Source organism: Tupaia chinensis, unplaced genomic scaffold (genome assembly GCF_000334495.1).
Source record: "Tupaia chinensis unplaced genomic scaffold, TupChi_1.0 Scaffold000093_1, whole genome shotgun sequence".
Taxonomy (NCBI): Eukaryota; Metazoa; Chordata; class Mammalia; order Scandentia; family Tupaiidae; genus Tupaia; species Tupaia belangeri.
Window position 1 is genome coordinate 5,504,496 of NW_006159555.1, and position 13,265 is coordinate 5,517,760.

At 35.7% G+C, this 13,265-nt stretch overlaps 1 protein-coding gene across 2 annotated transcripts in view; it reads right to left on the reverse strand.

The window, feature by feature from the left end:
• LINGO2 (leucine rich repeat and Ig domain containing 2) overlaps positions 1-13,265 on the reverse strand; it is a 1,055,580-nt gene that overhangs the window by 332,009 nt on the left and 710,306 nt on the right. For both annotated transcript variants that reach the window (XM_027769796.1, XM_006143087.1), the window contains one exon: positions 7,351-7,509. The gene's annotated coding sequence lies outside the window, so the exon portion shown is untranslated. The remainder of the gene's footprint in view (positions 1-7,350; positions 7,510-13,265) is intronic.

The following is a 13,265-nucleotide window of genomic DNA, read 5'->3' on the forward strand; positions in this document are numbered from 1 at the left end:
ATATTGCTTGATTAATGTCAGAGACTCTCAAAGACAGTCTCCATGAATGTATAGTACAGTACTATTTCTAAATTAGAGAATTACATGAACAGGTCAGAATAATTTGTTTGCTGCTGCAAGATATATGTTAATATTTCATTTACTGGCTTTCAATATATTTATTGGTGCTAAATATGATAATTTGTTAAGAAAAAAATTCTGGCAATCTTTAGTTATAAATAAAACTCTATTTACCATAATAATGTGGTATCTACCAAGAGGATTATAATATGAACAATAATAGATTGTTAAACAGCATTATCTCAAAGTCACAACCCTAATTGTAACTCAGAAAACTGCCATTATCCTAAGAAGAAAACTGTTGATAGAAATAACTTAGAATACTATTTCCTAAAAGAGTCCAAAGAAGAAAAATGTTTGCGAAAGTGAATAATAACTACTATCACAATAACTCACACTTACTGAGCACTTCTCAGGTGTCAAGTATTCTGCTAAGCAGTTTACTTGGGTTGTTTCATTTGCTTCTAAAAACCCAAAGTAAAATATTCTGACATTGGCTTAAACAATTAAACTTCTAGGTAGACCTGCTATATACATAACCTTATATAGTCTACATTACCATCATCATCATAATCATTACAGTATCTTATTTAATAATGTATCAAACACTCTGCTGAGTATTTTACATCTAGGACTTCAATTTTTAAAAAGAGTTTTTGCTATAGGGCACGTGCACTCACTAGAGACAGAAACAGAGAGACACACCACAATCCCTTCTCCTCCATTCTCCTTTCAGGATTTTGGGCATGCACTCACATGCTTCTGGTGGGAGTTTTAAGCTGCTGGGTCTGGGATGGGAACCACAGTCGACTACATGGGAGTACAGCAATGTAACCATTACACCATCTGCTGGTCCCTAGAACTTCATTTAATCCCAACAATTGCATCATGGAGCCACTACTAACATCTCCATATTACTGATTGAGAATCACAGCTCTGAGAGGATAACTTGCCCAAGATCATATAATTTGTAACCATTAGAGCTTGGACTTAAAGCCAATACCTATAAACATAATAGTATATTTAACTTGCTATACACTTGATCCTTAAAAGAGAAAAGGTAGCATGCTAGTACAGTAATTTCCATCTGGAGAAGTACACACACACACACACACAACAGTTTGAAAAGAGCAGAGCACACCTAACTTCTTTTTTTCCAAGCATATGGACCTATAAAAAGTAAAAATTTGAAGTGTGAAAGTTTGTAGAAGAGAACTGTACTTTATTTTGAAAGCCAACAGAGCATATGGTAAATAATTGTTCTTCTTTTTAAAATTTATTTCTCCCATGAGCAAGTGAAAGAGAACTCAGAAAACTCAAGATCTTCACCCTGTGACTCAGATTCAGTCAGCCCTGGATTAGGTAAACACATACATGCCCACCCTGGTCAGAGATATCTCTGGATGCAAAACATGGAAGCTTCCCAAGTGGCTTGGCCTTGCAGGCCACTGCGTTATCACGAGCATTGTGTTAGTGCTGCATCCCCATCCAGCCCCTCTTTTAACTCTTGTTTCATTATTTTAGATAAAATCCTCCTATTCCTTATACTATTATCTTTCACTATTTGATTTAAAAATATATTTTACTAAATAATGGTAGTACTGATTACCAAGAAAGGATCAAACAGCCTTGATCAAATAATGGATATGATGAACCAAATATCAACCAATCCCACCAACAAGTGAGAAATACGATAACTGCTATTTAAAATATAGAGGTTGTTGGGACCAGCAGATGGTGTAATCGTTACATCACTGGACTCCCACATAGTCAACTGCGGTTTGAGTCCTGGACCTGGTGGCTTAAAACTCATGCTGGGTGTGTGTGTATGTGTGCCCAAGATCCCAAGAGGAGAATAGAGGAGAAAGGATTGTGGTGTGTCCATTCCCTTGGGGAGTGATTTCTCGCTTTCTATCTCTTGGTCTCTCTCTGTCTCTCTGGTGAGAACATGCACCCTATAGCAAAAATCTCTCTATAAAAAATAAAATAAAGAAGTTGTGAGGCCAGCAAATGGCATAGTGGTTACATCGTTGGACTCCCACATGGCCGACTGCAGTTCAAGTCCCAGACCTGGTGGCTTGAAACACATGCCAAGCATGTATGCATATGTGCCCAAGATCCTGGGAGGAGAATGGAGGAGAAGGGATTGTGGTGTGGCCATCTCCCCTGGGAGGTGATTTTTCACTTTCCTTCTTGCTGTCTCTCTCTCTCTCTCTTTGGTGCCCTAAGGTAATAATCCTCTAGTATGTGAGTATGTGTGTGTGTGTATACACACACACACACACACATATGTACACATACACATATGCATATATATGTGTTGCAATTTTGATCTTAAGCACAGGTTTTGCTATTCATTCAATCAATCATAGGTCATATTTATGGAGTGGGTATGGAGTTTTGGAGTTAGGTTTTAAAAAAGAAAAATAAAGACCATGGCTATGGGGCCAGCAGGTGCCATGGTCATTAGGGGTGCTGGATTCCCATATGGCCAACCAGGATTTGTGTCCTTGACCTGGTGGCTTGCTTTCTCAATATATATATTTTAAAATGACCTTAGCTGGCTTCAAAATTAATACATTTTAGTGCAAAATATCCACATTTCCCTAAGTCTGTAAATTTAAAAAGAAGTTCTTGGATTTTTCCCAGACTATAAAATACCTTCTCTGATAGATGATTCAATTATAAGAAATATACTGTCTCTGGTATACTACTGGGAAGCCTTACAACAATGGTAATTTCAATAAAATAACTGTAGTGAAAGTGATGCTGTGAGTTAGGAGTTTCTTCCACTGAAGGTGTTAATGTGCCTTGACTCATTAGAGAATTGTATCAAAGTAGGTTGGGTTAAAGTTCACACTTCTGTGTTTTGTGTCTCTAGGCGCCCTTCCCCGGTTATTTTCCATAGCCTTAAAATTGTTCTCTATTATTTTTACCACATGTGCATTATGATGGAAAGGACATGATACTTTCAGCAGAATTACTTAATTAGGTTTAAGTAAGCAGTACATGCCAAGTAGGGTAGGTTTGCTTTCTAGTCATAAAAATGTGCCTGCAATGCATGCTGCGTCCCGAGGAGTGAAACATCGTGATTGATGCCATGATAAAACGATGAAGGGAAGGATAAAGCCTGAGAGATGAAAGTCTCAAAAGGGAAATAAAGTAGGGTAGCAGCTGCCCCCATCTTAATTGAAGCATAAATTTTAGGAACAGGATCTGAGGTTTAATTTCAAACACATACTGAGAGAGAGAGAGAGAGAGAGTGTGTGTGTGTGTGTGTGTGTGTGAGAGAGAGAGAGAGAGAGAGAGAGAGAGATGGGTATAATGAAAAACTTATAAATTCTTTTCAGCCCTCTATGAAGAATTTTTAAACTGTTTCTAAAAAAAGAGACACAAGGTTGCAAATGGAGAAGTGTGCTGATTATCACTGAAAGACATTGATTTAGTTAGGATTTGAGAGAAGAATAAAATCAGTGACGGACTGAACCATTCTAGACACTGGTACTGCAGTGGGCTAGACACCACGTAGTTCAGGATTCGTGGACTGAATACTCTTAATCTTTCTCTCTGCACATACTTTCCCTGCCCCACCCACCCGCTGCCAGAATCATTTAAAAAGATAGATTAGATTACATCACTTTCATATGTGCAGCCATCATAGCCATGCACACGAAACACTGAAGTCCAGTCACTGCTGGCCACCTCTTGTATTTTTCTCTATAGCCTCGTGTCACTCTTTTGATTCTTTAAACATAACATTTCTTTTTACACCATGCTGACTTCCAGACTGTGCCCTGAACCTTGAACGCTTTCATACTTGTTGCCCATGAATTAAAGTTCTCCCCACATTAGAGCTTCTAATATGCCTATCAGTTCCATCAGTCCTTTAAACTCATTTCTGGAGAATTTTGCTTGAAACATATCATTAGGGTTTTGGGTTCTCTTTTTTCCTGGAATGAGTAGTTCACATGTCTGCTTGTGTGTGTGTGTGTGTGTGTGTGTGTGTGTGTTTTATTCTAGGTATGAATTACTTCAGGACAAGGCAGAGGAGGGCTATTAATTTTGTTTCTGGCCATGTCCTGTTTTACATGTGGTATGCATTCAAAAATGTTTGTGAAACAAATAAATATGCAGCCAGGAAGTATTTAAGATTCACATGAGACTTTTCATAATGGAATCAGCTCCCTCACGAAATCCTCGAGATTTTATTTCAGAAGACCTCAGAATGCAGAGTTGCATAGGTGAGAATGCTCATTGCTCACTGCAGAGAGCAGGGGGGTATATTGCATACACCGGTGCTACTTAAATGTTTTTCATGAACCACCCCGAAGACTGCATATCCCATTACACAGGGCATACTATTATCAGAAATGCTTTGAAAATCTCACCTTTTATATCCTGCCTTTGTAGCTTAATATCATTTCTATGTATGAGCATAAAGTAATGTAATCCTGAGCTAGGCAAGCCTCTACTTTAAAAATGCTTTAAGAAAGAAAAATTGCTTCTAAGCTTAGGAACAGTGCAAATTTTTTATGGCTTTGTTATAAACTTTGGAGAAACAAAATTGGGAGGCCTTGACACACTCTTTACTTTGTGGAGAAGCTAGCATACATCATCATCATCACAAAAAAAAAAAAATACAACTGCCATTTATATGACAGAGAACAAAACTGAATTTAAAACTGATACACAATGTAAACCTGTAATGTATACATTTTCTAGTCATTTGAAAATAGTTAACCTTCACCTGTAAAAACATGTGAGTTCACTGTCAAATCTTTTATGTTCCCAAGAACATTTTTAAATCATATTTTTATACACAAACACAACAGTGGAATGTCCTATCTCCATCTTAATTAATAGGATTCACTTCAAAGAATTATATGAGGAGATATTATATTTCTTTACGCTATTTGGGTCAAATTATGTGTTGTGGGACCAGCAGTTAGCATAATGGCTATGTCGCTGGACTCCCACGTAGTCGACCGTGGTTCGTGTCCTGGACCCAGTGGCTTAAAACTCACATCGGGCGCGTGTGCTGAGAGCCCAAGATCCCGAGAGGAGAATGGAGGAGAAGGAATTGCGGCGTGGCCATTCCCCCTGGGGGGTGATTTCTTGCTTTCTGTCTCTCTGTCTCTCTCTGTCTGGCGAGCGCACAGACCCTATAGCAAAAAACTCTCAAAAAAAAAAATATGTGTTGTGCGTGTTCCCCAAATTGATGAGTTACAAACTCAGAAAAATAAAATATTCTGAGGAATGAAAATATATATCTCAGAAATAGAGAGCAGCTCTTTCTTTGTGACAAGATAAATTATTAGTATGTATTATCACTATCATTATGATGGTTTATCTTCAAAATAGATTTAATTTCCCTCCCCCCTTTTGCATTCTTCTTTCCAACTCTGACATTCTGATATGCAACCAAATTTTGTTGAAAATATTAAAATAAATATAATCAGAATGAACTTGATTTGGGACTCAGAGTTTAAGACTATAAAGCTTAAGACAATGGAAGTTTTTCATGAAGGGTTCTTGCCATAGTTATAATATGTGTTAGGTACTAATGCACTGAAGCATGGGACTTAATTGAACTTTTTTCCACCAATGCATCTGGATATAGATGTCCCTTTTATCAAAAGACTTGCAGAACTCTTGTAAATATGGGTAACCCAGTTTGCCACTACACAGCACAAAAAGTGATCCATCGGTTCAGTTCATAGAATAAGGGTTTCTGCCATGAATTTGGAAAGCTACATTATTTCTACACATTTTTTAAGGTTTCATTTTTTTGTTTGTTAGTTCTTGGCCTAAGACACGTGTGCTTGCTGGGGAGGGAGGGAGGGAGGGAGAGAGAGAGAGAGAGAGAGGGAGAGAGATCACTACCTGGGGAATTTTGCCATGTCATAATCACCTTTCCTCCATTCTTCTGTTGAGATTTTGTGCATGCTCGTACACACACGGCATATTTTCTAAGCCACCATCTAGGACCTGAACTGCACAGTCAGCCATGCGGGAGCCAGTGACCTCAATCACCATGACTCTTGAGTGGCCCTCTATTAATTTTAAATCTCTGATTTTGGTGGTTTTATACTCCCATTATGTCATCTTATAGATAATTAAATTGCCATGAATTGGGAAAGGATGTTTATAAAATAGAGAATTGATTTTAAACACATTATAAGCCTTCATTTATATCCAAACAATTATGTTAGGTTATAATTTATTGGCGTCATTCCATTTACTTTATTTTCAGAAAATAAAAAAGACATTTGTGAAAAGCACAAAGAGCTCAAGCATTAATGGTGTAAAATAATTTCCCTCCATTTTTTCTAAATTAATATATTTTATTAGGTCACTGGGAAAGTTATGACATATTTTTCATTGTTTTTTCTATGCAAAGTATGTCATGACTTTCCTAATGATTTAATGCTTACATTTTCTGTTTCCATCCTTGCACTTAGGAAAATCTGGTTTGGCAAAGAAAAATACTCAAAGAAACTGTAAAAATTTGGACTGTCTAAAGTTAGAGGAAAAGAACAACTTTTGATTTCCCCAGATAACTGTTAATAACAAATAAAATGTGTTATAAAGGAGAAATAGTTAAAGAGAAAGGTAAGAAGGAGAGACCAAAATATGAATAATAGTTGAGAAGAGATTCTGGAATAAAATTTAAAAAGTATATAAAAAAACTTCAATAAAAGTATAATATTTTAAATTCTTAGTCACAATAATAATAGAGTATTTCATTGTATCACCATTTTATATAAAACATGAAGAGAATTTAGAATGATACTTTCAAAGAGATAAAGGCAGAAAAAATGGTATAATGTTCTGAATTGGAATAACCTTGAAACATATTTATAAGATCATAGGCTGTGAACCAATATTCACATCTCTGTATCATGTAAAATATAACACTTAAAGGTAACACTTTCACTGCCGCACCTTCAAAAGTACAACTGTTTATGCCATTAGAGTTCAGAGTAGTTACTTAAAGAGAAAATCTTGATAGCTTGCAATTTTTGGTTCTTGCTTAAATCTAGCATCTACAATATTATTGTGCCTGCTTTATATGTATCTTAAAATAGCTCTCTCTCCTCTTGAGAGAAAAGGAATTCAATTATTACTTTATACATTCTCCTGAATCCAAAAAAAGCCCCATTCTTCAACAACCTGTTCAGTGGACTTGGAAACAACTAGAAAAGCTATACATTATTCAATACATCTTGGCAGCATACTAAAGCCCTTAGAGCAAGTGATAAATGATCAGATGTCTCCCTCAAACCTTACCTGGTTTACTCTTTTTAAAAATCCAACCCTTGCCGTCTATCACACAAAGCTCTTGGCCACTGGGTGAAATCCAAACTGAGTAGTTGATCATGATAATTCCAACATGTCATGGATAGCAGCATCTCTTAGAGTCCCACAAGCCAACTGTTTGAAATGAACCTGCAACAAACAAGATATTGCTTTATTTTAATTGAAAAATAGTGAACCATGTCTTAGGTCCAGGAGGCATCACTACTTAATCAATAAAGGAATCATAAAGGAGTGTGTAAAGGGCTACAAATGCCTCTCAAGAAGCTGATAAACATTAAAACGGAAACATTGACATTTAAGTACTACAGAAGGTATTTTTACAGAGTGCATGCTCCTCTTTGTTATTATTGATCTACTTAAGTTGTCTGAATTAATAAACATTATTGATAAGAGCACTCACACATACTATGTACTTCTTTTCCACATTCACATAGATGATCACTTAAAGTACTCGGAGTATTTCTCTAACTCCACCCATAATATTTTCAGAGTAACTGGGAAATGAAATACAAATCAGTGAAACCCATCAGCAGCTACAATAAAATCTATCCAATACATGATAGCATGGATCCAGGACGATCTCCTTTGTGAGTTCTGCAATGTTAATATTCCTGGTATAAAAACTGGGTCATTGCTTTAGGACAATGTGTAAAGAACACCTTTGACAGCCACATGTCAAGTTTCATATTCAGCAGTCATCATTATTCATACTAAGTTGCAAATCACAAGACAGAAACCATCACAAGCATGCTATAGCTAGAGTTTGTACACAAAGGTATGACTAGAGCTCAATAAATGAATTAGACAATTAATTCAGGGGCAATCTACCACATATTTTATGGTCTGATTGTATGTGTTCCTATGAGTAAACATGGCATTTAAACTTCACAAGCATGTTTGACTTCCATTCATAGAAGAAAAACCTTATGTACAATCAACATGTCAATGAACTCTATTCAAAACAAATTTGGAGAGACTAGTGAACAAAATTGCTAATGGGTCTTCTCAGGGAACCCTTTAACAACTATTAGATTTTAAAGCTAAAATCATATTTAGTAACATACATAAAAAAACTAATGTATCATTATTTTCTTAATAGTGCACAGAAAGGGCTGAGAGGTTGTTCTAACTCTGCAGGGGAACTCATGTGAGTGATTATTTGCAGATTCATGGACACAGGTGCAGAAACTGATTTTAACAAGCCACAAAATGATATACCCTCATGCACCTGTGATTAGAGCTTCAAGTATTCAAGTATTCCCAGAAGTCTATGTAGAGACTTTGTTAAAAGGAACAGCAGAGAGTCTAGTATGCTGTTTCAGAAGAATGGTAAGGTGATGAGGGGGTAAAGTTGAACTGCACATGGAAGACTAAAATGCAACAGTTCAAAATAAATTCTTTAAGAAAAAGATGTATATTTGGACCCTAAATGATTATACTGCAATTTAAAAAAATAAATTATGTTGATGTTATTACTGATAAATGTAAATATCCACACTTTTAGGCATATGCACAGCTAAAATTTTCTAATTTGTTGATCTAAGATCTAGTATTTATTAACCTAAAACCTAAGCCAACTTACAGAGGCAAATTGTTTTTATTCATGCCAAAACGTTTCCACTTCTTATCTTTTTTTTTTTTTTTTGGAGTAAACTCAGAAAACAAGTCAATTATTTTATAAGAGAAATCTGTTTTTCTGACTGGGATTGCTCTTTTGATCTCTTAGTAGTCATGTAGGATATTGGAAGAAGCGGTGAACTGGTAAACCAGATAAAAGAAAGTATTCATAAACATTATTTCCAAGCTCCCCAACTGGCTGTGAAATGAAGAATTTTTGAAAGCAACTTTCTTTGGAAGCACCCTTTGGCAACCCTACTGGTACTTTACAATTTAGTTCTGCCATTTATAAAAATGTTATAATAAGACAGCATAACTCTTTACTTTTTAGATAGCTTCATTTCACTATACAGAAATAATAATACTACTGATCCCTCCTCAGAATAGAGAGAATTTGTGTATTTTTGTTTTCTGAGTAGTGATGGTTCTCTACTGATCATGAGGACTGTTTTATTCATTAACCTACCTGTTCATGCCATGAACTTTAGTTGAGCATCGCTATCATGCCAGGCATGGGATTAGGTGTTACAGATATAAAATGAAAAGAAATATTCTCTCATAGAAAGACTGCCATCTATTCTATTCTGTTAATACTTACTAATAACCGAGAAGGCAGCAACCTTAGAGCTAATCAAAATAGCTAGCCTGTCTTATAACTAATCTGCCCTGTGACCAGAGCGGGACATGTTATGAAGTTTGTCAGTGCTAGCACTGCAGGGCCCAGGGCAATGACAAAGCTGTAGAATAAAATGATGGATTCACACAAAGGACAAATGTGAGGATTGTACTGGATGTGATGGTTTTGTGTCACTCAGATTTTCTTCTGTAAGCTCAGTTAGCAGACTGAGGTAAAATGGATCAGAAAAATACAACTAATTAGAATTTGATGGTCCACTAATATTTCTAGCACCCAACATAGAGTGGCTGTGTATAAGGAATCACCATACAACTGTGTCACACGCACCCCAACTATCATCTCATGGCAGTTGCTTTGCACAGTTTCTGTTTTATTATTCCATTTGTTTTCTCAGAGAGGATATATAAAATTAAATGCATATATTCTCAAAGAGAAGTTCAGGAGGAGGTCATAAGTACCAATCCTATGACATTGGTCTAAAAGAATTGTTAACACAAACTTTCATTATGAAAAAAATGTTTAAAATATTTTTTTCATTTCTTTTTCCAGTTACGTCACTGAATAAGACTACAAAGAGAACAAAGATAACGGTAATAATTCATACAATATGCTCTTAGAAATTAGTTTTTTTTTTTTACTAAAATCAACAGGGTTTTCAAATAATTTAATTTTCAGCGATTCTCTCAGCTTTTGAAATTTGCTTATTACTGATATGAGGAATCTGAAAACAGGCTATTTTTTAAAATACTATTCTTATTTTTAAGATGCCTTTATGCTTTTAAACATAAATCACAGACAAGTGCATTTTAGTGTATACAAATTATACTCCAATAATTTTTATTTAAAATTTTAAATGAATTTCTAACTATGTTTAAAGAAGTTTCAGATAGAGGCCTGATATACAGAAGCTATTGATAAAATATTATTATACATGAATTTAAAACTAAACAAGGTCAACATAGAACCTAGGAAATAAAGAATAAATCTGAAGAAATACAAATTCTGTTTTTTTTTTTTTTTTTTCCTGGTCTGACCCTATTCAATTGTGCTACTCTGTGACTAAGTTTTGGTATTCTCTCCCTTTTCTTATGCACACCACTCCTAAGAAAGCTTTCCAAAGGATCCCCTCAGCACTTATGCACTCTTTTATTGGCTCGTGATTATACTTGTGTTTTTCTTGCAATGTTAACTCAGGAATGTGTATCATCTACTCTATAGAGGCAAGTGGCATAGCCCTCTGGGTAGCCCAAGAACTAGACCTCAGGATTCTGGGAGTGTATTGTATTTGTTAAATGTCTGTTTGGTATATTTTCTGAGCTTTTTATTTAAGTCACTGATTTTCCCACACAAACATCACAGATAAAATCCTTGGGAATGGAGGAATAGATAGATTGTCAATGATCAAAGGTATGAGGCCTCATAAATTTCAAATCAGTCTCTTATCAGTGAATTTTGGAAAAGGGAGGATACCTCAAATTTTTAGTCACAAAATTATTCCTTCTAATATTTTTCCTTCATTTAGTCATATGAAAAGTTCACAGATTCTTCCTCAGCAGAAAGAGGTCATCGACAACCACTCATAATACTGTCAGTTGCTATCTGTTTTCTATCTACTTTCTCATTTAATTTTCTCAAAAACTGTGTGAGGTAACTTTTATAATGAAAGTAAAAATAAGAGAGTTTAAATTACTTGGCAAAGACAAAAAGCCTTTGAAAAATGCAGAGGAAGGAGCCAGTAGGTTGCTAGGTGGTTAAGATGCTGAACTCCACAGCGCCTACCGCGGTTCTAATCCAAGACTCAATGGCTTGAAAATCATGCTGGTGGCATGTGTGTGTATGCCCAAAATTCCAAGAGGAGAATGGAGTAGTAGGGACTATGGTATGACCATATCCCACAGGGGGTGATTTCTCACTTTTCTTCTCACTGTCTCTCTCTGTGTGGTTCTCTCAGGCACATGCCCAATGACAAAAACCTAAAAAGAGAGAGAGAGAGAGAGAGAGAGAGAGAAATGCAGGAGAGATTCCAATGCAGTTAATTGAAGTGCTTTACTCTCAATTAATTCTAAGTTCTTATTGATTGAATTTGAGAGATTTGGTCAGTCTATAGATGAAAAGCTTAGTTTCAGGGAAGTGAAGTAACATATCAGAGGCCATTCAGATCACAGTGAGACATGGATGATGCCTAAACCCATGATGTCTCTGTCTCCCCAACATTCCTCCTCTTCTCCAGCTTACTCAGCACAGAGCCAGACATATTTTTAGATTTCCAATTTCTTTGATTGTGAAGAACCATGTTTTTTATGTTTTTAGAAAGATGATACTAAAGCCAGCAAACAAAATATAAAGGATTTCTGAGTACACGATTTTAAATGTGCTTTATTTTCTAAAAGCAACAGATGATCTCTCTTTCTCTCAAGCCATTTCTCCCATGAGGGGGAAAAATATAGACACAAGGAGACTGTGTTGATAGATTGTGACAAATTCTATGATTTGTTTAAAATACAAATAGCACACTGCTGCTGCGCTAATGCCCATTTTGCATGTGAAACTACATTATTAGAAATAACAAGCTTAAAAGAATCCTCCAAAATATTCATTTGATATTATTTTCATTTCAGAACCCAGCAGGAAGTCTCTTGAGTGATGTAAAACAAGACCCAGAGTAATTTAATCAATACCTAGATTCTAGTAGCTGATACTCAAACACAAACAATTCACCATGTTCCTCTTTCTTCACACCTAGTTCTGAATTTGATTCTGATCCAGAAACTTTGTTAATTAAAATAGGTCATATTCCTATCTGTGTTCTCTTAAAAGAGGCATTGATTCAATGTATTCCCAATTTTTCCACAACTGAAAGTTGCCTCCTTTCCTTCCTCTTTCTCCATTTCTTCTTTCCTCCATTGTCTCTTTTCTTCTTACCTTATACCTCCCATCTTTCTCTTTCTTTTCACTTTTTTTTCATCTCAACCAACATTTAAATATCTATGAAATTTTTTGTAATATGTTGGACTCTGGTCCAGCAGGTGGCATGGTGGTTAAGGTGCTAGACTCCCATATGGCTGATCCTTGCTTTCTCACTCTCTCTCTCTTACTTTCTCACAGTGTGTGCATGTTCCCTATAGAAAATTTAAAGAAATAATAATAATAAAATTAAATAAATAATTATTTTAAAAAAGTGTTGGGCTCTAAGGACAATACAAAGTATAAAGACCTAGTTTTTGCCTTATACTGCTCATAGTCTAGTGAGGTGAACAGAGAAGTAAACCAATATCTTACAGAAGAGAGTAAATATCAAACTAGCACTGATTCTTTTAGAACATGTCATCTTTGAGTAAAAAGATAGTTTGTAATTTGACTCTGAGTGGCTTGGTTTTGCTTGGTCAACAGAGAACTTACAAAATTAAATCATCACCAGGCAGTTTTCATTATTTCAGATACTCTAATTTTCTATGACTCAGAGGTGAATCTTCTTTTAAATTTTTGTTCTTATTGTCAGAGAGTCTGTGTGCTCACCAAAGACAGAAAGACAGAGAGAAGGAAAGAGAAAGAGTGCACCCCCACAGTGGGGTATGGTCACACCACAATCCCTTCTTCTCTATTTCTCTGTCCTGTTGGGATTTTGTACATG